At 34.6% G+C, this 26022-nt stretch overlaps 1 non-coding gene across 1 annotated transcript; it reads right to left on the bottom strand.

Moving 5' to 3' along the window:
* Positions 1-1255: 1255 nt before the first annotated feature.
* LOC119470468 lies at positions 1256-1372 on the bottom strand. Its single transcript, XR_005199379.1, has one exon. It is a non-coding gene; the product is annotated as a U5 spliceosomal RNA (small nuclear RNA).
* Positions 1373-26022: the final 24650 nt, after the last annotated feature.

Raw genomic sequence — 26022 nt, 5'->3', positions numbered from 1 at the left:
GTATCTATTTGCAAAGCAAATTGAAGTTATATGAATATATTTTTTTCTAACTGATTAAGAAAGGTTTTTGGCTTTCCTTTACCCAGCAACCAGTTTAGGCTGTTTAAAGAGTGCAATTGCCTAGATGTTTAAGAAAAGCACAAAAGCTATGTGAATTTTTTTGTGACAGCCCAGCTCAGAGAGGACACATGTGAAATTGTAAAACACTGAAGAATAATGTATTCTGGCTACGCTAGGCCTACATACCCTTCCAGGAACTCCTGTTATTAGCCAGGCTTGTCAAGAACTAATCATTAGCTTTCAAGTTTTGTAAGGATACTCTGAAGGTTTACTTTAACCTTACCATACACAAAAATGTTTGTATTGCTACCCACTGATAAGAAAACTATTAGCATTCATTAAGTACAGCCATAAATCTCTCCCTCTTGGAAAAGCAATAATGAGCCTTCCAGCTGCCATAATGAATGCAGTGTTTAATCTCTCCTTGGGAAAGTGTTCTAACTTCAGACCTCTACTATAGTTAGACACCCTGGGAAGAGTATGGAATTGTGGAAATGACACTGATGACAAGGGAGCCATACTCTTGCCTGACTTTAGGTCCAGAAAGCCTCCAAGTTACAATTAAAACAGAAGCCTTAATTTAAAAAAGGAAATGAAGAGTGACTTGTTCAAGAAGATGAAACATTAGCATTTATTGCACACCTACAGAAATGACAGCCACTATAGAAGGAAATTTTTACTTCTATTTGCTCATTTTCTCCTTATAACGACCCTCCAAGTTATTGTTCTGCCAATGTTACAGAGGAGAAAAGAGGAATGCAGAAAGGTTGATATAGCAGCCCAGGGTCAGAGACAGAATCCAGCGTAAGCAGAGTGAATTTAGATGTCTCTGATTCTAGATGCTACCACAAGCTACTAGATGTTATCCCTAAAAGCAGATCTTATTTTAGAAATCACACCTGTCTTGGTGAGAAGGAAGGTGTGACCTCCAAGGTAGAACATGGAAGTTTGGAACCTTGTTTCTATTTTGGAGAACACTTACAGCATATCATGTGAGGTCTCCTCTGTCTCACTAACTTACACTCGGTTCCAGAGTTCCCTTTGAAGAACGTCCCTGCGTTGCAGTACTCTTAAACACATTTTGCATCTGATGTAGCCACAAAGCTAAGCTTTGGAGAATTAGAAACAATGGCCCAGGGACAAAGAGGTGTCACTTTCTCTCTCTCTCTCTCTCTCTTTTTTTTTTTAAATAATGAGCCCTGCCTAAGCATGACATCAAAAAATTTAGTTATAAACTCATAATTGTTCCTCTCCATGGAAATGTTTAGTAAAAGGCGAAAGATTTATTCGTTATGAAGAGAAGCCAGAGCATAGGTGTCTCTTTCTCTATGGAACAATAAGAAAGGCATCACTTGAGGTTGTGCTAAATTATCAGCCAGATGGGAGAAGGCTCAGGCAGTTCAATGGCTCCTTGTCTTCCCCCTCTATATGTTTCTTGCACAGGAATCTAAATTTCCAATGTTTTATAACCTCTGAGTTTGAGCACATGGTAATGAATGATCTTCATTTCCAGGAGAAACTGAAAGAAAAGAAAAACCAACATCTCCAAGTCTAAGACATAAACTTCCTAGGCAATATCATGTAGTGATCATCCTCATGATGACCTTCTCTAGGCATTTTCTACCCATAGGAGAATATGGAATATAGAGGTTGTTATATGGGATTTTTGTGCATCAGGAGAGTGCTGCTTTGATAATTTCATTTGGAAAATTTGGAAGCTACCTTAAACATACGCTTCAGCATTTAGAACAACATGGTATACAAAAAATGGTGAATGTTTGCCTTCTAGTTCAACAAGGAAAAGAAAATCTAAACAAAAACAAACAAATAATATGGCTTGATATTTCTAAAAGCTAAATTGAATTTGGCATTTGATCAACTTACTAACAAATCACTTAGAACATGGAGGTCCTCTCCAAAGTGGAGAGCTGGTAGATGGGGTGACTGTGTCTTTCCAGCTGGTGATTCCATACACTGCAGAGCATAATTCACCAGCTCAGTTTTGTTTGGTTGACAAATCATCCTCGTTTGAGTCTATTCATAAATATTACACGGAAATAACAGCTTTAAATAAGCTTTATGTGTGATTGCTAGAGTTGGTTTAACGCTTTATTTAACACTACATGTTTAGCTTGCTTGAATACACTTGCAGATAGAAAAGGACATCAGGAAACTCTTGAAATGAATTGTTCTTATGATTATTTCATTATCTCTGCAGAGTTTAAGACTCTAACTTGGCTGTGAGTCATATGTGTACTATTTCATTCCTCTAGGAATAAACTAATAAGAATATCCATGTTCTACAAAGAGAAAATATATGTGTATATGTATGTGTATGTGTGTGTGTGAGAGAGAGAGAGAGGGAGAGAGAGAGACTGGAGGTAGGGCAAATAAAAATCTTTTCAAATGAATTAAAAATAAAACCTGTGTGAATCTTATCATGCTTAATAAACTATGGAAATGGTATTTTACTCTCAGTAGGAGTTTTAATCATTTGCATGTATTTTCAGTTCCCTTAAGGCACTTCCAAAAAATCCCCACAAAAGTAAAAGAAGATTATTACTTTCCTCTCTGGGAGTGAGCTGGATGAATTCCACAGTCTAGGATGAGAGAACTCTGATTGGAAAGGACCCAGAAACAGGCTTGTGTTTTGTGTTTCTTTTCAGGTGTAACACCTGGTTTTGGAAGGGCCTCTCTACTCTGTGGCTCGTACCTCTGCTTCTTTATTGATATGAAACTTATAACAAAAAGATGGGGCCAGGGTGTGATGACTCATACCTGTAATCTCAGCACGTTGGGAGGTCAAGGCAGGGGGCATTGTGTGAGCTCAGGAGCTCAAGGTCAGCCTGGGCAACGTGGCAAACCCTATGTCTACAAAATAAATAAATGAATAAATGAATAAATAAATTACAAAAAGTAGCTGGACATTGCGGCACACACCTGTAGTTCCAGCTACTTGGGAGGTTGAAGTGGGAGGGTTGGTTGAGCCCAGGAGGTCGAGGCTACAGTGTGCTGAGATTGTGCCACTGTACTCTAGCCTGGGTGACAGAGCAAGACCCTGAAAAGATAGAAAGAGAGAGAGAGAGAGAGAGAGAGAGAGAGAGAGAGAAAGAAAGAAAAAGAAAGAAATAAAGAAAGAAAGGAAGGAAGAAAGAAAGTTTTCTCCTGTGTCCCAAGATACTGTGAACATTCTTTATTTTGGGGAGTGTTCATGTTATCAAAAAACCTGGAAAAATTTTTTTTTCCTACTAATTTCCATTATACAAGTAGAGACTTTTGTTGTATAATGGTGATAAGCCAGATTGATACTGCTTGGTTGTGTCCTCACCCAAAATCTCATCTTGAATTATAATCCCTGTAATCCCCATGTGAAAAGTGGGACCCTGTGGGAGGTCTTTGAATCATGGGGGCAGTTTCCCTAATGCTGTTCTCATGATAGCGAGTGAGTTCTCATGAGATCTGATGGTTTTATAAGCATCTGGCATTTCCCCTGCTGGTACTTATTCTCTCTCCTGCTGCTCTGTGAAGAGGTACTTTCTTCCATGATTTTAAGTTTCCTGAGGCCTCCCTAGCCATGCAGAACTGTGAGTAAATTAAACCTCTTTTCTTTATAAATTACCCAGTCTTGGATATTTCTTCAAAGCATCAGGAGAATGGACTAATACACAGAGATTTTCCAATAGGCTGATCTACCAAATACTAGGGATAACACAGATTGTGGTAGGTGGCTTCATGGAAGGCTGGAAAATGCTATTAATAAATTTCTGCTACTGGTTGATATTTATCAGGTACCAATAGTCATCTGATACTTGTGTTCTGGGACCTCGAAATGTTTTCAATTTAATGCTTCAACTTCTTGTTTTATTAATACAGTTAGTTTAAAAAATCTAAATATAATTTTATTTGAGTATTTGCACATAGAACAAAAAAGTCTGTGTAGTAAAGTGTCATTGATTTGATTTTGTTTCATTCCAAGTACTGCCTAAATTTATCCATGTGTTATTCCCAAATCACCCAGTTAGAATTTCCTTATTTACGGTGTTAAATTAATCTATTGTATAAATGATATTGAAGTTGAAGGAAAAACCATATTCCTAGAGGGCTTTATCACACTTGCTGCATAATATAAGTGGAAAATCAGATCTGTGAATTATTATTGTATCTTGATAACAGAGAGAAAAAAAAATTGGGATCAGAAATGATGTTCCATTTTTTCCTAGCCTCCCTTTACTTTGGGCCCAAATATTACTAAACACTTTAAAATCATTACTAAAGATTATTAAAATAACTCTTAAAAGTGACCCACAAAATGTGCTATGGTTTTTGTTCCTTTAGATCAAAATCATACCTCTGATACTTCAATTCATGCTCATTCAAAGACATTTATTATTTCATTTGACTCTACCTGGTGCAAAATATTACAAGCCTGCAGTTTTGCTAAAAAACTTACATATTTGCCACCAATGTTTTTCTTTCTTCTTTTCTTTCTTTCTTTCTCTTTCTTTCTTTCTTTCCCTCTTTCTTTCTTTCTTTCCTTCTTTCTTTTTCTTTCTTTCTTCTTTCTTTCTTTCTTTCTTTCTTTCTTTCTTTCTTTCTTTCTTTCTTTCCTTTCTTTCTTTCCTTCCTTCCTTCCTTCCTTCCTTCCTTCCTTCCTTCCTTCCTTCCTTCCTTTCTTTCTTTCTTTCTTTCTTTCTTTCTTTCTTTCTTTCTTTCTTTCTTTCTTCTTTCTTTCTTTCTTTTTGCTTTTTAAATCAGCTTTATTGAAGTATAACTGATATATAAAACCTGTTCACAATAAATCTGGGGCAAAATAAACTGCTCAACTTAAAATGTGCAATTTGACAATTTGAAACAAATACGTATATCCATGAAACTATCATGACTATCTAGATAATTGCATATCTGCCACTCACCAAAGTTTCCTTAATCCCCTTCGTAATTTTCCTCCTTCACTTTTCCTCAACATCTTCTCTCCAGATAATGATATCTGCTTTCTGTTACATTTCTGTTACATTTTCTATTATTTTGTATCAATGGAATAATACACTGTGTGCTTTTAGCGTCCATTTGTTTTATTTCATAGTAGAGATATGTGCTTATACAGCAGTCTGTTTATCTCTTCACATTGTGTTAGACTTTTGAGTTGTGTCCTGATTTTGTCTATCACCTATAAATCTAATACAAACATTTATAAACAGTTCTATTTATGGGCATATATTTTATTTCTCTTGTATAAATATATAGGAGTAGAATAGTTGGATCATATAATAGGGAAATATTTAAACTTTTGAAAAACTAACAAATTGTTTTCCAAAGTGGTTGTGCTATTGGACATTTCTGTCAACAGTTTATAAGGGTTCTAGTAAACTACAGCCTCTTAACACTTGATATGGCCAATGTTTTAAATTTTAAACACTCCAATAGATGTATAGGAATATCAAATTGTGGTCTTAATTTATATTTCTCTTCTGACTACTGAGATTGACCAACTGAGATTGACTACTGTGATTGAGTATATTTATATATGCTTTTATTATGATCCATATAACTTTTTTGATAAAGAGTCTGTTCAAATACTTTGCTGTTTTATTGTTTATGTATAATTGAATTTTAAAAAATACATAAATCTGAATATAAGGCCTTTATTGTCTTCATGATTTGCAAATATTTTCTCTCAGTCTGTAAATTTTCTTTTCATTCTCCTAATGTGTTTCAAACAGAAGAGTTTTTCACTTTTATAAAATTCAATGTATAAATATTTTTAAATGAATTGTACTTTTGATGTTATGTATAAGAGTTATTTGGGTACCCCAAAGTCATAAACATTTTCTTTCTTTTTCTGTACAAGTTTAAAAGTTTTAAGTTTTATATTTAGCTCTATGACCTGTTTTGAGTTATTTGTATAGATGGCGTGAAATATGGATCAAATCATATATTTTTACATAATATACCTTTTGGTGATTTGGGAATAACACATGGATAATATTCAAGGATATTTAATTATTACTCTCCTTTGGATTAAAAGACTGTGGTTTCTTGACTAAATTATGTTTGCATCTTGCCACAGATTAATTAAGCATATATGTGTTGGTCTATCTCTGAACGTTCAGTTTTGTGCTATTGATATGTCAGTATCGTCGTGTCTTGAAATCAGCTAGTGTAATTCCTCCAGTTTTGTTCTTTTCCAAAATTGGTTAGGTTACTCTAGTTCCTTTGTATTTCTATAATTATTTTAGAATCAGGCTCTCAGTTTCCAAGAAAGCCTAATTAGATTTTAATTAATGTGGTATTAAAAGTTGTCTTTGTTCATTTTCTGTTGCTTATAACAGAATACCGGAAACCAGGGAATTTATTTTAAAAATAAAGGTATTTCTTAGAGTTACAGAGGCTGAGAAGTAGAAGGTAAAGGCCCTACATCTGGTGAGAGCCTTCTTGCTGCTGGGGACTCTACAGGGTCTCCTCTTGAGGCAGTGCAGGGCATCACACAGTGTCGTAGCACAGGTCTCTCTCCCTCTTCAATCTTCAAGTGCCCATATCCTTATTTTCTGCCTACTTGTTCTATCAGTTGTTGATATCAATTATTGAGGGACCTATATGGAAATATCTGACAATTGTGGACCTGTCTATTTTTCCCTGAGATCCTATTAGTTTACCATATTTTTAATAGACTTTTAAAAAAGCAATTTTAAGTTCACAGCAAAATGGAGCAGAAAATACAGAGAATTCATACATATTCCTATTTCCTTACATGCATGACTTCCCTGATTATTAATGTCTCATGCCAGGTTGTACATTTGCTAGAATCAGTTAACCCACTGAAACATAATTATCACCCCAAATCCATAGTTTACATTAGGGTTCACTCTTGGTGTTGTATATTCTATGGGTCTGGACAAACATATAATGACATGAATCCACCATTTTAGTGTCATACAAAATAGTTTTTATACCCTGAAAATCCTCTGTTCTCTGCCTATTTATCCCTTTCATCCCCTTAACCCCTAGCAAACAATAATACTTTTACTGTCTTCATAGTTTTGCCTTTTCCAGAGTCGTACAGTCGGACTCATACAGTTTGCAGCCTTTTTAGGTTGGCTTCTTTCACTTAGTAATATGAATTTAAGGCTCCTCTGTGTTTTTTCATGACTTGAGGGCTCATCTCTTTGTAGAGCTGGAAAATATTCTACTGTATGAAAGCCCCACAGTTCATTTATTCATTCACACATGAAAGGACATCTTGGTTGCTTCCAAGTTTTGACAACTAGGAATAAAGCAGCTATATACATCTGAGTACAGGTATTTGTGTAGACATAAGTTTTCAACTCCATTGCATAAATACCAAGGATAACAATCCCAATACCAAAGAGCACTATGGATGGGTCATATGGTAAAACTATGGTTAGTTTTGTAAGAAATGGCCAAAATGTCTTCCAAAATGGCCAACAATTTTTCATTTCTGTCAGTAAAGAATGAGAGTTCTGGCCAGGTGTGGTCTCTCATGCCTATAATCCCAGCACTTTGGGAGGCTCAAGTGGGCGGATCTTGAGGTCAGGTGATTGAGACCATCCTGACTAACACTGTGAAATCCCGTCTCTACTAAACATACAAAAAATTAGCCGGGCTTGGTGGCACGTGCCTATAGTCCCAGCTACTTGGGAAGCTGAGGCAGAAAAATCCCTTGAACCAGGGAGGCAGTGGTTGCAGTGAACTGAGATCACACCACTGCACTCCAACCTGGGAGACAGAAAGAGACTCTCTCTCTCTCTCCCTCTCTCTCTCTCACCACACACACACACACACACAGACACACACACACACACACACACACACACACACACACAACACAGAGTTTCTGCTGCTCCATATCTTTGCTACCATTTAGTGTTGTCAGTGTTCTGGATTTTGGCCATTGTAATAGATATGGGGTACTACCTTATTGTTGTTTGACTTTACAATTTCTTAGAGACATATGGATAATTTTTTCATATGGTTATTTTTCATCTATAATTTTTCTTTGGTGAAATTTCTATCCAAATATTTTGTCCATTTTCTGATTGGGATGTTTGTTTTCTTATTGCTAGGTTTTAAGTTTCTTTCTATGTTGGTGGTGTTGCTGTTGTTTTTTGAAACTGAATCTTACGCTGTCACCCAGGCTGGAGTGCAGTGGTGCAATCTCAGCTCATTGCAGCCTCTGCCTCCTGGGTTCAAAGGATTCTCCTGTCTCAGCCTCAGGAGTAGCTGGGGCTACAGTAGTGCACCACCACACCTGACTAAATTTTTGCATTTTTAGTAGAAATGGGTTTTCACCATGTTGGCTAGGCTCTTTTTGTTTCGAATGAGTATTTTACAAACTATGTCTTTTGCAATGTTTTCTCCAAGTCTGTGGCTTGTCTTCTCATTCTCTTGATAGTGTTTTTAGCAGAGTAATAGTTTTTATTTCAATGAAATCTATATTATTAAATTTTTTTCATGGGTTAAACCTTTACTGTTTGACAAAAAGTAATGGCCAAACCCAAGTTTATTTAGATGTGTTCCTGTGTTATAGTCTAAGAGTTTTATAGTTGTGCATTTTACATTTAACTCTATAATATATTTTGAGTTATTTTTTGTGAAAGATCTAAAATCTTTGTCTAGGTTCACTTTTTAACATGCGGATGTCTAGTTATTCCAGCACCATTCCTTGAAGATATTGCCTTTATTCCACTGTGTTGCCTTTAAACCTTTTTCAAAGATTAGTTTTTATACGTCTATTTCTGGGATCTTTATTCTGTTGCATTGACCTATTTGTCCATTTTTTAACCAAATCATCCTGTTTTGATTACTTCCTTTATAATAAGTCTTGAAAATCCATAGTGTCAGTCTTTAAACTTTGTTCTTTTTCAATATTATATTGACTATTATGAGTCTTTTGCTTCCTATATAAACATTACATTCAGTTAGCCAGTATCCACCAAATGACTTGCTAAGATTTTATTGGGTTCACTTTGAAGCTACAGATCAAGTTATGAATAACTGACACTTTGAAAATACTGAGTCTTCCCATGAAACCAACACAAATGTCCATCAATGATAGAATGAATAAAGAAAATGTGGTAAATATACACCATGGAATACTATACACACAAAAAAGGAAATGAAATTATGTCCTTTGCAGGGACATGGATGGAGCTGAAAGCCATTACTCTCAGCAAACTAATGAAGGAACAAAAAACCAGACACTGCATATTCTCACTTATAAGTGGAAGCTGAACAATATGAACACATAGACACAGGGAAAGGAACAACACACATTGAGGCCTGTCAGGCGGAGGGAGAAAAGCATCAGGAAAAATACCTAATGCTGGGTTTAAGACCTAGGTGATGGGGTGACAGATGCAGCAAATTACCATGGCATGCATTTACCTCTATAACAAACCTGCACATTCTCTACATGTACCCTGAAACTTAAAATAAAATAAAAGTTACAGTAAAAACAAGAAAGAAAATATTGAGTTTTCCTATGTGTATAGGCCATTCTTGAATTGCTGTAAAGACGTACCTGAGGTTTAATTGGCTCACTGTTCTGCAGGCTGTACAGGAAGCATTGCACCAGCATCTGCTTCTGGGGAGGACTCAGGAAGATTTTACTCATTGTGGAAGATAAAATGAGAACAGGTATGTCACATGGTAAAAGCAGAACCTAGAGAGAGTAGGGGAGGAGATGTCTCAGACTTAATTAGATTTTATGAGCACTCACTGACTATGGCACAGAGAGCGTCAGGCCATAAGAGATCTGCCCCCACAACCAAAACACCTCCCACCAGCTCTAACCTCCAACATCGAGGATCCATTTCAACAAGAGATTTGGGTGAGGAAAAATATCCAGACTTTATTATTCTGCCCCTCTTTGCCAAATCTCATGTTTTTCTTACATTAAAAAAATACAACCAAGCCTTTCTAACAGTCTCCCAAAGTTTTAACTCATTCCAGCATTAACTCAAAAGTCCAAAGTCACATCTGGGACAAAGCAAATTCCTTCCACCTATGAGCCTGTAAAATTAAAAACAAGTTATTTACTCCCAAGATACAATGGGGGTATAGGCATTGGCTAAATCATCCCATTCCAAAAGAGATAAATTGACCAAAAGAAAGAGCCTACATGTTCCATGAAAGTTGAAAACCCAGCAAGGCAGTAATTGAATCTTAAAGTTCCAAAATAATCTTTGACTACATGTCCCACATTCAGGGCACGCTGGTGCAAAGGGTGGGCTCTGAAGGTCTTAGGCAGCCCTACTACTGTGACTTTGCAGGGTTCAGCCTGTGTGGTTACTCTCATATGTTGTTGTGTCTGTGGCTTTTCCAGGCAAAAGATGCAAGCTGAATCTATCATTCTTGGGCCTCATTCTCACAGCTCTGCCAGGCACTGTCTTGGTGAGGGCTCAGTGCTGAGCAGTGTAACCCCACAATTCCCCTCTGCAGTGCCCTGGTAGAGGGCTTCTGTGAGGGATCTGCCCCTGCAACAGGCTTCAGCCTGGGCACACAGGCTTTCTCATACTACTCTAAAATCTAGGTGGAGGCTGCCAGGTCTTTACTTTGGTACTCTGCATGCTCACAGGCTTAACATCATGTGAAAGCCACTAAGGCTTTTTGCTTGCATCATCTGGAGCTGGAGCTGTGGCCTGAGATGCACTTGGGCCCCTTTGAGCCCAGGTTAGAGCGGGAGCTGGAGCTGATGGGATGTGAGAAGCCGTATCCTGAGATTGCATAGGACAGTAGGGCCCTGAGCCTGTCCCACAAAACTATTCCTCCCCACTAGACCTCTGGGACTGTGATGGGGAGGCTTCTGCTAAGGTCTCTGAAATGCCTTCAAGGCCTTTTTCCCATTGTCTTGGCTATTTGCGCTTAGCTCCGTTTTAGTTTGCAAATTTCTCCAGCAAGTGACTGATTGACAGCCTGCTTGAATTCCTCTCCTGAAAATGTTTTTTTTTTCTTTTTTTCCTCCTACTACATGTCCCAGCTGTCGATTTTCCAAATTTATACACTCTGCTACCTCTTTAAATATAACCCAACTTTAAGTCATTCCTTTGCTCCTGCATCTGAGTTAGGCTGTTAGAAGAAGCCGGGTCACTTCTTGAATGCTTTGCTGCTTAGAAGTTTCTTTGACCAGGCTCACTAGGTCATCGTTCTCAAGTTCAAAATTCCACAGATTCCTAGCACATGAACAGAATGCAGCCAAGTTTTTTGTTAAGGCATAGCATGCACGACCTCTGTTCCAGTTTCCGCTGAATTTCTCATTTCGATCCGAGACATCATTGGCCTGGACTTCACTGTCCATATCATTATCAGCATGTTGCTCATAACCATTTAACAGCTCTCTATGAAGCTTCAAGCTTTCCCTCATATTTTGTCTTCTGACCCCAACAAACTCTTCCAACCTCTGCCATTACCCAGTTCCAAAGTTGCTTCCACATTTTCAGGTGTCTTTATTAGCAATGCCCCACTTCTTGGTATCCATTTTCTATATTAGGCCATTCTTGCATTGCTATAAAAAATACCTGAGACTGGGTAATTTATTTAAAAAATAGGTTTAATTGGCTTATAGTTCTGCAGGCTGTTCAGGAAGAATGGTGCCAGCATCTGCTTCTGAGGAGGTTTTAGGGAGCTTTTACTCAGGGTGGAAGGTAAAGCAGGAGTTTACATGTTCCACGGTGAAAGCAGAAGCAAGAAAAAGTGGGAAAGGGAGGTGCCACACACCTAACCAGATCTCAGAAGTGCTTACTCATTATTGCAAGGACAGCTCTAAGCAATGAGGAATGTGCTCCTAAGACCAACGTACCTCCCACCAGGCCCCACTTCCAACACTGAGGATTATATTTCAACTTGAGATTTTGGCAAGGACAACACCCAAACTATATCACTATCCATAACATGAAATTTCTCCCCACTTATTTAGGTCTTTGATTTCTTCATTCAGATTTTTGTGGTTTTCCTCAAATATATTTTGTACATAGTTTGTTAGATTTATATCTAAGTGCTCATTTTTATGGCTAATTTAAATAATATTATGTTCCTAATTTCAAATTTCAATTGTTCATTGCTGGTATACAATAAAGCAATTAACTTTTCTCTTAACTTTTTATTCTGTAAACTTGTTGCAATTTTTTTTTATTAGTTTGAGTTTGGTTGTTGACTTTTTGCAATTTTCTACTTAGACAATCATGTCATCTGCAAGCAAATACAGTTTTATTTTTTCCCAATCTGTGTACCTGTTATTTCCTTTTCTTGTCTGAAAGCTTTAGCTAAAACTTCCAACCTAATGTTGAGAAGAAGTGGAGAAAGGGAGCATCCATGCCTATTTCTGATCCTTTCAAGAAAGTTTCAAATTTCTCACCCTTCAGTGTAATGTTAGATGAGCAATTTGTAATTTTTTTTTTCTTTTTTGTCAAGTTAAGGAAGTTCCCTTCCATTCTTACTTTGCTGAGAGGGTCCTATTAGTTTTTTCTTCATGTTTTTTGAAGGTATATTATTTAGTACATAATTCTTAATACTTTTATAATTACTGCTTGATGAACTGACCTTTTACCATTATAAAATGACCTTAAATTCTGGGGATTTCTTTGCTCAGAAAGCTAAATTCCTTCATATTAACTTAATACCTCCCCCCACCATTTCACTATGACTTTAATAGTTTAATCATTTTTATTTTTTTCATTTACATTTAAAATGTGTTTTTTGTAGACATCATTTTTAAGTAATATTATGGCCTGTCCCATATAGTAACAGAGCCTTACAATAGTATAATTTCATTTAACCTGTTTTAATCATTTTGTTATTATCATATATAAATATAACATTTATATAAGCCCCACAATATATTATTATTGTTCAGTTATTTTTTCTGTACACCAATCACATATTTTACAAACTTGTTGAATGCATATGTTAGTTCTTATCACTTTTTAATGAATGCATTAGGGTTTCCAATGCGTAAGATCATGTCATCTGAGAATAGAGATAAGTTTACATCTTATTTTCCATTATTTTATATAACAAATACTTTTAATTTATTTTTCTTTCCAAATTCCCCTAGCTAGGACCACCTGTAAAATGTTGAATAGAAATAGTGAAAGCAGCTATTTTTATTTCCTTTCTTATCTTGGGAAGAACACATCTACATTTTCATTAGTAAGTATAATGTTACATGTGTATTTCTGTAGATGTCCTTTAACAAGTTGAAGAAGTTATCTTTCATTCTTAATGTATTTATTATCTTTTTATCATGAAAGAATGTTGGATATTATCAAATGATTTGTTTTTATTGAGATAATTTTTTGTGATATAGATACAGTGTAGTAATATTTTCAGATGTTAAGCCAATCTTGTACAGCTAAGATGAATTACACTTGCAAATCATCCATAATTCTTTAAATATTTGTTACATTTGGTTTAATATTTTAAATTTTTTTGCATATATATTTCTAAAAGATTTTGGTGTAGATTTCTCATCTTGTGGTGTCTTTGTCTGGTTTTCGTATCAGGGCAATTAAATGAGTTACAAGAGTTCCATCCTCTACTATTTTGGGGAAGAGTTTGTGAATAATTGATATTATTTTTCCTCCAAAGATTTCACAGAATTCAGCAGTAAAGCCATTTAGATTTGGGCTTTTCTTTGTGATAGGTTTTTGGTTACTGAATAAATTTCCTTGCTAGTTGTAATTCTATTCAGAAAGGCAATTTCTTCATAAGTTAGTTTTGGTAGTTTATATCTTTGTAAGAATTTGTTCATTTTATCTAATTTATTTAATATATTGACATGTAATTGTTCACAATATTCTTTATCATTCTTTTTATTTTCAAGAGCTGGCAGTAATGTCTCTTTTTTTTTTAGTTCTGATTGTACTAATTTGAGTTTTATTTATTTATTAATTCATCTCTTGGTCAACTCAGCTAAAAATTTGATCTTTTAAGAAACATTTGGTTTCATTTATCTACTTTTTGTTATTTTTCATATATTTACACTAAACTTTATTATTTTCTTCTCTCGGCATTAAAATTAGCTTTCTCTTCCTTTTTCTTTTCCATTTTTAAGGTGGCAGGCAAGTTTATTGATTTGATTTCTTTCTTCTTTCTTAATTTAGCCATTTCAAATATAACATTTGATACATTTCAACTTTTGCTTTAAGTTCCAGGGTACATGTGCAAGATGTGCATGTTTGTTACATGGATAAACATGTGCCATGATGGTTTGCTGCGTAGATCATCCCATCATAGATCATCCCATCACCCAGGAATTAAGCCCAGTATCCATTAGCTATTCTTCCTGATGCTCTCCCTCCTTCCACTTCCCACCCTCCAGTAGGTCCCAGAGTGTGTTGTTCTCCCCATGTGTCCACGCGTTCTCATCATTCAGCTCCCACTTATAAGTGAGAACATGTGGTGTTTGGTTTTCTGTTCCTGTGTTAGTTTGCTTAGGATAATGGCTTCCAACTGTATCTATGTCCCTGCAACTGACATCATCTTGTTTCTTTTTATGGCTGTATAGTATTCCATGATGTATATGTACCACAATTTCTTTATCTAGTCTATCATCGATGGGCATTTAGGTTGATTACAAGTCTTTGCTATTGTGAATAGAGTTGCAATGAACATATGTATGTATGTATTTTTATAATAGAATGATTTATATTCCTTTGGGTGTATATCCAGTAATGAGATTGCTGGGTTGCATGGTATTTCTGCCTCGAGGTCTTTGAGAAACCTCCACTGTCTTCCACAATGGTAGAAGGAATTAACACTCCCACCAACAATGTAAAATGAGTCTCCCTCTGTCACTTAGGCTGGAGTGTAGTGTAGCGATCTCGGCTCACTGAAACCTCCATCTCAGGGGTTCAGCAATTCTCCTGCCTCAGCCTCCCGAATAGCTGGGATTTCAGGTATGCGCCACCAGGCCCAGCTAATTTTTTTTTTTTTTTTTTGTATTTTAATAGAAACGAGGTTTCACTATATTGGCCAGGCTGGTCTCAAACTCCTAATCTTGTGATCCACTCACCTTGGCCTCCCAAAGTGCTGGAATTACAGGCATAAGCCACCGTGCCCAGCCTGATTTGCTTTTCTCCAATGATCAATGATGTTGAGCTTTTTTTCATATGCCTGTTGGCCACATAAATGTCATCTTTGAGAAGAGTTTTTTCATGTCCTTTACTCACTTTTCATGGTGTTGTTTGTTTTTTTCTTGTAAATCTATTTAAGTTTCATGTAGATGCTGGATGTTAGACCTTTGTCAAATGGATAGATTGCAAAAGTTTTCTCTTCTTCTGTAAGTTGCCTGTTCACTCTGATGATAGTTTCTCTTGCTGTGCAGAAGCTCTTTAGTTTAATTAAATCTCATTTGTCCATTTTTGCTTTTGTTTCATTTGCTTTTGGCATTTTAGTAATGCAATCTTTGCTTGTGCCTACGTTCTGGATGGTATTGCCTAGGTTTTCTTCTAGAGTTTTTATAGTTTTGGGTTTTACATTTAAGTTGTTAATCGAACTTGAGTTTTGTATATAGTGTAAGGAAGGATTCCAGTTTCAATTTTCTACATAGGACAGTTCTCCCAGCACCATTTGTTAAATAGGGAATCCTTTCCTCGTTGCTTGTTTTTGTCAGGCTTGTTGAAGATCAAATGTTTGTAGGTGTGCAGTCTTATTTCTGAGTATATATTTTGGTATGCTGTGCTTTCATTCTCATTCATCTTGAAGCATAAAGTGTTTTTAACTTCACCTTTGAGCATTAGTTACTTCATGATGTTTTCATATTTTTTAGTTTTCTAGTTTCTATTTCTATTAATTTTATTCTATTATAGTTGTAGAACATAATTTCTATGATTTTTATACTATTAAGTTTATTGAAGTGATTTTTATGGCCTAGCAAATGATCTACCCTGGAAAATGTTCACATCAGGAAGGTTTTATATCCTGCTGTTGGCAGAGTGTTCTGTAGATGCCTGTTATTGATTGGTTTACAGTACTGTTCAAGTCTATATCTTTATTGATATTTTGCCTGCTTGTTGTATTCATTATTGAAATCTCTATTACTGTAGAACTCTCTATTATTTCCTTCAAACTGTCAATATTTGCTTCGTATATTGTGGTCCTTTGTTATTGGGTACAGATATACTTATATTGTCTTCTTTATGGGTTTTTTCATTATTAAAATGTTTCCTTTTATTTCTGCTAATATCTTTGCTTAAGTTCTATTTTGCCTGATACTACAGCCATGATGGTTTTCTTGTGGTGGATTTTTGCATAATATATCTTTTTTCCATTCACTTACTTTCAATCTTTATTTTCCTTGAATCTGAATATTGTTTTTTATAAACATTAAACAATTACATCTTGCTTTTTTAATGCTGATGGAAAATCTGCCTTTCAATTGGATTATTTTGTCCACTCACATTTAGTACTATTATTTGATATAGTCAGGTTTACATCTGCTCTGCCCTTTTTCTTCTTGTTTTTAAGGTTTGCTTTCTCTGAGCATTTTAATGTATCCCACTGCTTTCTGGTCTCCAGTGTTTTTGTTAATAAGTCAGCTCCTAATTTTGCTGGAGATCCCATGTAACTGTTCAGTTGTTTTTCTCTTGTTGCTCTCAAGACTTTTTTTGATCTTTATCTTTTAGCATTTCACTATTATGTGTCTCTGTGTGAGCATATGTCTCTTTTCATTTATCCTACCTGTAGTTTGTAATCTTCTTGAGTGTGTACATTATTGTTCTTCAAGAAGTTAGGAAGCTTTTCTCCATTATTTACTTTATTATTATTTTTTTTTACATCTTTCTTTTTCTCCTTACTGATACCACCATGAGGTGTATATTGAAACACTTCATAATGTCTCACATTTATCTAATGTTCTGTTCCTTTTTCTTCGTCTTTTCTCTGTGTTCTTTGAGTTGTGTAATCTCCGTCAATCTAGATTCAGGTTTGCTAATTATTTCTTCTTATAATTCAAATCTATAGTTGACCCTCTCTAGTGAATTTTTACTTCAGTTTTTGGACTTTTTATCATAATTTTAATATAGTTATACTTTTAAAAACTTACAACTGTTTACTGATATTCTTTATTCAATATAATGTTGTCATAATACTTTCTTTTACTTTAATGATGACTTTCTTTACTTCTTTGAACATATTTACAATGGGCAATTTTGAGACTTTTTTTTTTTTTTAATTGATAGTTTTAGGAGAACAGGAGGTTTTTGGGTTGCATGAATAAATTCTTTGTTGGTGATTTCTGATATTTTGGCGCTGTCCACCTAAGCAGCATACACTGCACCTAATGTGTAGCGTTTTATCCAGCACCTCCCTTCCACCCTTCCCCAAGTCCCCAAAGCTGATTAGATAATTCTTTTGCTTTTGAATCCTCAGAGATTAGCTCCCACTTATAAATGAAAACATATAATGTTTGGTTTTTGATTTCTGACTTACTTCATTTAGAATAATGGTCTGCAACACCATCCAGCTTGCTGTAAAAGCCATCATTTCATTCTGTTTTATGGCTGAGTAATATTCCATAGTATGCATATACCACATTTTCGTTATGCACTCATTGCCTGGTGGGCATTTAGGTTGGTTCCATATTTTTGCAGTTGTGAATTGTGGTGCAATAAACATACGTGTGCATGTGTCTTTTTCATATAATGACTGCTTTTCCTTTGGGTAGATACTCAGTAGTGGAATTAATGGATCAAATGATGGTTCTACTTTTAGTTATTAAAGGAATTTCATACTCTTTTCCAAAATGGTTGTCGTAGTTTACATTTTCAAACTCAATGCAAAAGTGCTCTCTTTACACCACATAAATGCCAACATTTATTATTTTTTAACTTTTAAATTATGACCATTCTTTCAAGAGTAAGGTGGCATCTCACTGTGTTTTGAATTTGCATTTCCCTGATAATTACTGGCACTGAGCATTTTAAAATATGTTTATTGGCCATTGGTATACATCCTTTTGAGAATTGTCTATTCCTGTCCTTTGCTTACTTTTCGATGGGATTGTTTTCTTCTTGCTGATCTATTTGAGTTGCTTGTATATTCTGGATAATAATTCTTTGTCAGGTGCGTAGTTAGAGGATATTTTCTCTCACTCAATGGGTTGTTTATTTACTGTGCTGATAATTTCTTTTGCTTTGTAGAAGTTTTAGTTTAATTAGGTCCCATTTATTTATTTTTGATTTTGTAACATTTGCTTTTGGGTTCTTGGTCGTGAATGATTTGCCTAAGCCAATGTCTAGAAGAGTGTTTCCTATGTTATCTTCTAGAATTTTTATGCTTTCATGTCTTAGAGTTAATATTTTATCCATCTTGGTTTGATTTTTGTTTAAGGTAAGAGATGTTTATCCAGTTTCATTCTTCTATGTGTGGCTAGCCCATTATTCCAGCAACAGTTTTTGAATAAGGTATTTTTTGTCTACTTTACGTTTTTGTATGCTTTGTTGAAGATCAGTTGACTGTAAATATTTGGCTTATCTCTGGGTTCTTTATTCTTTTCCATTGGTCTATGTACCTATTTTTATAACAGTGCCATACTGGTTGGGTAGCTATAGATTTGTAATATAGTTTGAAGTGCAGTAATGTGATGCCTCCAGATTTGTTCTTTTTGCTTAGTCTTGCTTTGGCTCTGTGGGTTCTTTTTGGTTCCATATGAATTTTAGGATTTGTTTTTCTATTTCTGTGAAGAATGATGATATTTTCATGGACATTGTATTGAATCTGTTTTGGCAGTATGGCCATTTTCACAATATTGATTCTGTCCATCCATAAGCATGAAATGTGTTTCCATCTGTTTGTGTCAACTATGATTTCTTTTAGCAGTGTTTTATAGTTTTTCTTGCAGAGATGTTTCACCTTCTTGGTTAAGTCCATCACTAAGTATTTACTTTATTTTATTTGCAGTCATTGTAAGAAGGATTGCATCCTCAATTTTATTCTCAGCTTGTTCATTGTTGGTGTATAGCAGTGCTATTGATGTATGTACGTTAGTTTTGTATCCTGAAACTTTACTGACCTTATTTATCAGATCTAGGAGCTTTTGGGATGAGTCTTTAGGGGGTTCTAGGCGTATAATAATATTATCAGTGAACAACAACATTTTAACTCTCTCTTTTTCAATTTGGATGACCTTGTTTCTTTCTCTTATCTGATTACTCTTGCTGGGACTTCCAGTACTGTGGGGAATTGATGTGGTGAAAGTGGGCATCCTTGTCTTGTTTTGGTTCTCAGGGGAAATGCTTTCAATTTTTCCTCATACAGTATGATGTTGGCTGTGGATTTTTCATAGATGGCATTTATTACTTTGAGGTATGTCCCTTCTATGACAATTTTGTTAAATTTTTTTAATCATAAAAGGATGCTAGATTTGTTAAATGCTTTTTCTGTATCTTTTGAGATGATCATATGATTTTTGTTTTAATTCTGTTTATGTGATGCATCATTGCACATGTTAAATTATTTCTGCATCCCTGGTATAAAGCCAATTCTTCATTATGTATTATCTTTTTGATATGTTGTTGGATTTGGTTAGCTAGTATTTTGCAGATAATTTTTGCATCCATGTTCATCAGGGATATTGGTATGTAGTTTTTTTTGTTGTTACTGTTATTTTCTTTTCTGGTTTTGGCATCAGGATGATATTGGCTTTATAGAATGATTTAAGGAGGATACCCTTTTTCTCTATTTTTTGAAATGCTTTCAGTAGGATTGGCACCAATTCTTGTTTGAATGTCTGATATAATTCAGTTGTTAATCCATCTTGTCCTGGATTTTTTTTGTTGGCAGTTTTTTTTATTGCCATTTCAATCTCACTGCTTGTTTTTGGTCTGGTCAGAGTCTCTGCTTCTTTCTGATTTAATCTAGGAGGACTTTATGTTTCCAGGAATTTAGCCATCTCCTCTAGATTTTCTAGTTTGTGTGCATAAAGGTGTTCATGGTAGCCTTAAATGATCTTTGTATTTCTGTGCTTTCAGTTGTAATATCTCCCATTTCATTTCTAATCAGTTTATTTTGATCTTCTTGCTTTTCTTGGTTAATCTCACTAATGATCTATAAATTGTATTTATCTTTTGAAAAACACAGGTTTTTTTGTTTGTTTGTTTTGTTTATCTTGTGTGGGTTTTTTGTTTGTTTGTTTCAATCTCATTTCATTCTGCTCTGATCTTTATTATTTCTTTTCTTCTCGTGGGTTTGGGTTTAGTTTGTTCTTGTTTCTAATTCCTTGAGATATGATGTTTGATTGTCTATTTGTGCTCTTTTAGACTTCTTGATGTAGTCATTTAAGGTTATGAACTTTCCTCTTAGCATCATTTTTGCCATACCTCAGAGGTTTTGATAAGTTTTGTCACTATTATCATTCAGTTAACAAAACTTTTAAAATTCCATCTTGATTTCATTGTTAACCAAAAGATTATTCAAGAGTAGATTACTTAATTTCCAAGTATTGTTAGAGTGTGAGGGTTCCTTTTGGAGTTAATTCTAGTCTTATTCAACGGTGGTCTAAGAAGTTTCTTGACATGATTTTGATTTTTTTTAATTAATTGAGACATTTTGTGGCCTATCATATGGTCTATCTTGAAGAATGTTTCATGTGCTGATGAGAATAATATAGATTCTGCAGTTGTTGGGTAGAATGTTCTGTAAATATCTGTTAAGTCCATTTGTTCTAGGGTATAGTTTAATTCCATTGTTTCTTGGTTGACCTTATGTAGAAGAAGTAGAAGAAAGAACTTCAGAGCTTGAAGATAAGGTTTTCAAGTTAACCCAATCAAAGACAAAGAAAAAAGATTTTTTTAAAAAATGAACAAAGTGTCTGAGAAATATGGGATTATCTTCAATAGAAAAGCCTAAGAATAATTGGTGTTCCTAAGGAAGAAGAGAAATCTAAATGTTTGGAAAACTTATTTGAGGAAATAATTGAGGAAAACTTCTGCCTTATTAGAGATCTAGACACCCAAATACAAGAAGCTCAAAGAACTCTTCAGAAATTTATCACAAAAAGATCATCACCAAGGCACATAGTCCTCAGGTTTATTCAAAGTGAAGATAAAGAAAAGAATCTTAATATCTGTGAAGAAAAAAAAAAGCATCAGATAACCTATAAAAGAACACCTATCAGATAAACAGCAGATTTCTCAGCTGAAACCTTACAAGCCAGAGTGGATTGGGGTTCCATCTTTAGTCTCCTTAAACAAAATAATTGTCTTCCAGGAATTTTGTATCCAGCAAAACTAAGCTTCATAAATGAAGGAGAGATAGCGTCTTTCTCAGATAAGCAAATGCTGTATTTGCCACTACCAAACCAGTGATACAAGGAATGCTAAAAGGAGTTCCAAATCTTGGAAAAAAAAAACCCTCAAAATGGAATCTTCTTAAAAAATAAATCTTGTTAAAACATAAATCTCACAGGGCTTATAAAATAATAATGCAATGAAAACAACAAGGTGTTTAGTCAATAACTAACATGATGAAGAGTACAGTACCTCACATCTCAATACTAACATTGAATTGTAATGGCCTTAATGCTCCACTTAAAAGAAATAGAATGAAAGAATGGATAAAAATCCACCAACCAAGTATTTGCTATCTTCAAGAGACTTATCTAATACATAAGACTCACATAAACTTAAGGTAAAAGGGTGGAAAAAAGATCTTCCATGCAAATGGAAATCAAAAGTGAGAAGAAGTAGCTATTTTTATGTCAGGCAAAACAGAATTTAAAGCAACAAGAGTAAAAAAGAAAAAAAGAAAAGAAAAAACAAGGACATTATATATTGTTAAAAGGATTAGTCCAACAGGAAAATATCACAATCCTGAATATATATGCACCTAACACTAGAACTCCCAAATCTATAAAACAATTACTACTAGACCTAAGAAATGAGATATATGCAACACAATAGTAGTGGAGGACTTCAATGTTACACTGAAATCTTCCAAACATCTGATTACTTTCACAAGGAATTTCTATTGCCAGGATTTTTTTCTGATGTATGGGCCGTACTTTCCTGTTCCTTTGCATACCTCTTATTTTTTTGTTGAAAACTAGACATTTTAGATAATATATAGTAGCAACTTTGAATACCACAACTCTCTATAATATATTGTGACAACTCTGTTATTATTTTGTCATGGGTTGTTTATTTACCTATTGATTTTATTATTTTATTGGAAACTTCCTCCCTCACCCACAGTGTTAAGCCTCTGATGTTGCACCTCAGAGTGTTGAATATGCCTACAGTCACTTTAGGATGATAGTGGTTTTGGCCAGGGATCTCTAACTCCTTACCTGATTACATTCAGCTGTTAAGTTCCATTGGTTGCCAATTTAGTGCACTGCTATTTCCCACAATGCTCTGGGGCATAAATTGCTTCATGGACTGAATCAATCAAATGTGAAATCATTGAAAGGTTAGTTTCTGTAGGTCAGCTTTTGAGCTATGTTATGACTTCAGATGGACTTGCAGATTTGTAGTAACTCTGCAGAGAGAGATCTCAAGACTAATTAGAGGAAAATTATGATAGACCTTCACCACAATACTGAATAGAAATATTGAAGCAGACATTCTTGCCTTGATCCTGGCCTGATCTTTGTTAGAAATTATTTAGTTTTTCACCACTAAATACAATGTTAGCTAAAGGTTTATTGTAGTAAAACCTTTCAGTTTGAGAAAGCCTTTTTTCATTCTTAATTTGCTGAGAGGTTAGGTATGTGTCAAATTGTGTCAAGTGATTTTTATATATCTGTTCTGTGATCACTTGATTTTTCTTCTTTATTCTGTTAATGTAGTAAATTAAATAGAGTTAATTTTGATTCTTTACTTTTCTTGGATTCACTTCTCTCCACGTAACTGCTTCATTTCCAGTGAACCACTCTGTACTCCAAATTTTTAGTTGCTGTAAATTTTTATCTCTGCCTATTCAACTCTTAAGCACTACTATGTTTCATTCTAGCTCACTTTGCTATAGTTGAAAAATAGTGCCCAAGTAAAAAGCCATTGTAATCATTGGGCTCAATTAATGAGTTTCCTCTCTCTTGGGGAGTAGCTTCATGTGCTTCTTTCCTCTTGTTAGAAAATTTAAAACAGTTGCTCATATTTTGTCCAACTTACTGTTTATTGTTAACGGCAGAAAGCAAATCTTATGCCAGTCACTCTATCACATTGAGCAGCAGAAATTCACAGGTGTTTAATGAAGGATATTCTTGCTGGGTGGAGAATTCCAGGTTGCCCTTTTAAAAAATATTAAAATATATAATCTTATAGTTAAAAGCCACCTGATGTTCTTATTGTTATTTATTCATGGTGATGTGTGTCTTTTTCTCTGGCTGTTTTAATATTTTCTATTTGCCTTTGGCATTCAGCAGTTTAACAACAAAATGCCTAGAAGTGATTTTATTTGCAATTTTATGCATGGATTTTATAAAGCTCCTTAAATATGTGTCTTTGCTTATTTTATCAGTTTTAGAAAATTCTCAGTGACTGTTTTTTCAAATATTGTATCTTTTTCTCATTCAGGTACTCCAATTACACATATGTTAAACATCTTTGTGTCTCATAAGGTTCTGCCACTCTGTGTGCTTTTGTCTAAATTTGTTACTTAGCTATCTGTCACTTTGTCAATCTTCTTTTTAAATTTCTCTAATCTACTGATAAATCCATCTATTAAAATATTATTTTAATAATTGTATTTTTATTTCTAAGGTTTTTTAATTTTACTATATAGTGTATAGATTACTATTCTCTGAGGAATTTCTGTATCTTTTCACCAATTATTTGAGTAATTTAAAGGCAGTTCTTTTGAAATATGTGAAAAATAACTCCTTTATTTGAAAATACTTGTATTCCTTTCAATTTTTTTTTTCATTTTTTCTGTTTTTGCCATTAAAAGTAATGGCAAAAACCCAATTACTTTTGCACCAACCTAATATTAGTTCTTAATCATTTGCTACTATATCCTGATATTCCTGATCATTTTTTATTTGAATGCTGAACTTATATATGGGACATTGTTAAGCCTTTGGCTGATCTTTCTTCAGAAAAGATTTAAATTTCACCTGACTAAATGTTTGAAAGAAAGCATATCAGGTTTATTTATTGAAAGATTGAAATCATGAAATACTAAATTTCAGATTTTGAGGGTGGATTTATTTCTAGTTCGCCTTTAATTCTAAAACATAACCATTCACATTTCTAAAATGAAAGCCAGGGATATGTATCCATTTCCAGGAAGAAACCCTGAATTACAATTTTGTATTTCTCTGTTCTATTACACCTCCAAAAGCTCTCCTTAGCTTTTTATCTTCTCGGAAACCACTTTCTTCTCATTTTGTCTTGTTCCTATGTAGCATAGGATACAGCAAAGGTTTAGGAAAAATAGTCACAAAGAATGTTGTTGTCACAAGTAGTTGTGTCTTTTTCTCCACGTTTTTGGCCCCACAACCCTGATATCTTGTTAGCCATGATCCTTAATCGTTTTTTTTGTTTGTTTGTTTTGTCTCCCATATATTTTCAAAAAGCCTTGTCTTTTATGTTGTTTGCCCATTATGCTTCATGCTATTCATTGGCGAATCCACAAGTGGAAGAAGCAGTGAATAACTTTTTCCTTACCTCAATATGTTCCGATCTCTCCAGGGTCCTTTTAATTCAGCATTTAAAAAGTTACTCTGATGAAAAGGATCTACCTGATACAAACCACTTCACCATTTTTAAAAGCAGAACTTTCCTATTCTTCCTTTTAATGCCATTTGCCCCTCTCAGCTTTCTTGAAAGAAACCATGTATCGTCTATTTTTTGTATTGATTGGTATGAGTTAGACAAGGTTCTTGCATCTCTGAATCTTTATCCAGCTGCCTGCTGCTTTTAGACTTAGAATGTGATACATTGAGAAACAACCTATTTACAAACCTCTATAAGAAAAGGGGCTCCATTAGATTAAAGGCGATACCTAATCAGTCTTACCTAAGCCTGCTTTTCATCCTTGGCCTTTGTAACAAAAAGAGAGACATCCAACAAAGGGGAATATTGCCTTAAAAAATCAGCTGCGTGGGACTCAAACAAAGACCACCCAGAGAAGTAAGGGTTCCAATAATAAGAAAATAATAAGAGCATACAGAATTCATTTTAGAATTTTAATTTTAATTTAGAATTTTAAGCTCATTAAGCTTTTCATCATATGTAAGGCCTTCTCCCACAGATTAATCTCAATAGTGACTTGAATCCTGCCCTTATCAAAATTTATCTTCTCTTTCCTCCTACTCATTTTCTTTATTCTATTATTAAGTAATATTTATTAGAAATCTAAATACATGTGACTATCTAAATATCATACAGAACAACATTCCTACTCTTTGCTAGCATGTGGTCTGAAAGCAAATAAGAGATTTTGGAAAACAACACATTCACATATATGGAAAATAAAACAATTAGGGAGATGATGCAACAGCATGATCCAAGCCTGTGATTAAATGAGTAATTCATTGTACTAGTAATAAATTCAATGTCTGCTTTTGTGCTGAGAAAGTGAGCAGGGCCTAGATAGGGAAGTAAATTTTCTTACTGGAGAAGGCTTCCTACTGTTCAAAACACAGGCATGAATCAGCCTTGAAAATATGTTTCGAGACTCAGATGGTGTCTTCATATTTCTCAGCATTCAGTTCCCTCTCCTCTGAATCTATCTGCAGCTTGCTATGCTCATTTCCTTTAAAGCACACACTCAGATTCTCCCCAGTTATGTAATTATGTTATTAAATACAAAGAACCATTTAATATTAGAAATGGAAGAGAGCTTATATAGCATATTGTCCATGGATGAAAACTAGGTTTTATCTCACACACCAGCTCCAATCAATCAAAAGAGATTACTTGGAGAGCTGAGTTGAGAAGGTTGTAATACTATCTTTAAACTTAGTAAAAAAGAGGGGCAATGATTTATAACAAGAAGATAGACTAG

Source organism: Cebus imitator, unplaced genomic scaffold (assembly GCF_001604975.1).
Source record: "Cebus imitator isolate Cc_AM_T3 unplaced genomic scaffold, Cebus_imitator-1.0 Scaffold0, whole genome shotgun sequence".
NCBI lineage: Eukaryota > Metazoa > Chordata > Mammalia > Primates > Cebidae > Cebus > Cebus imitator.
This window is presented reverse-complemented; position numbering and strand designations above follow the sequence as displayed.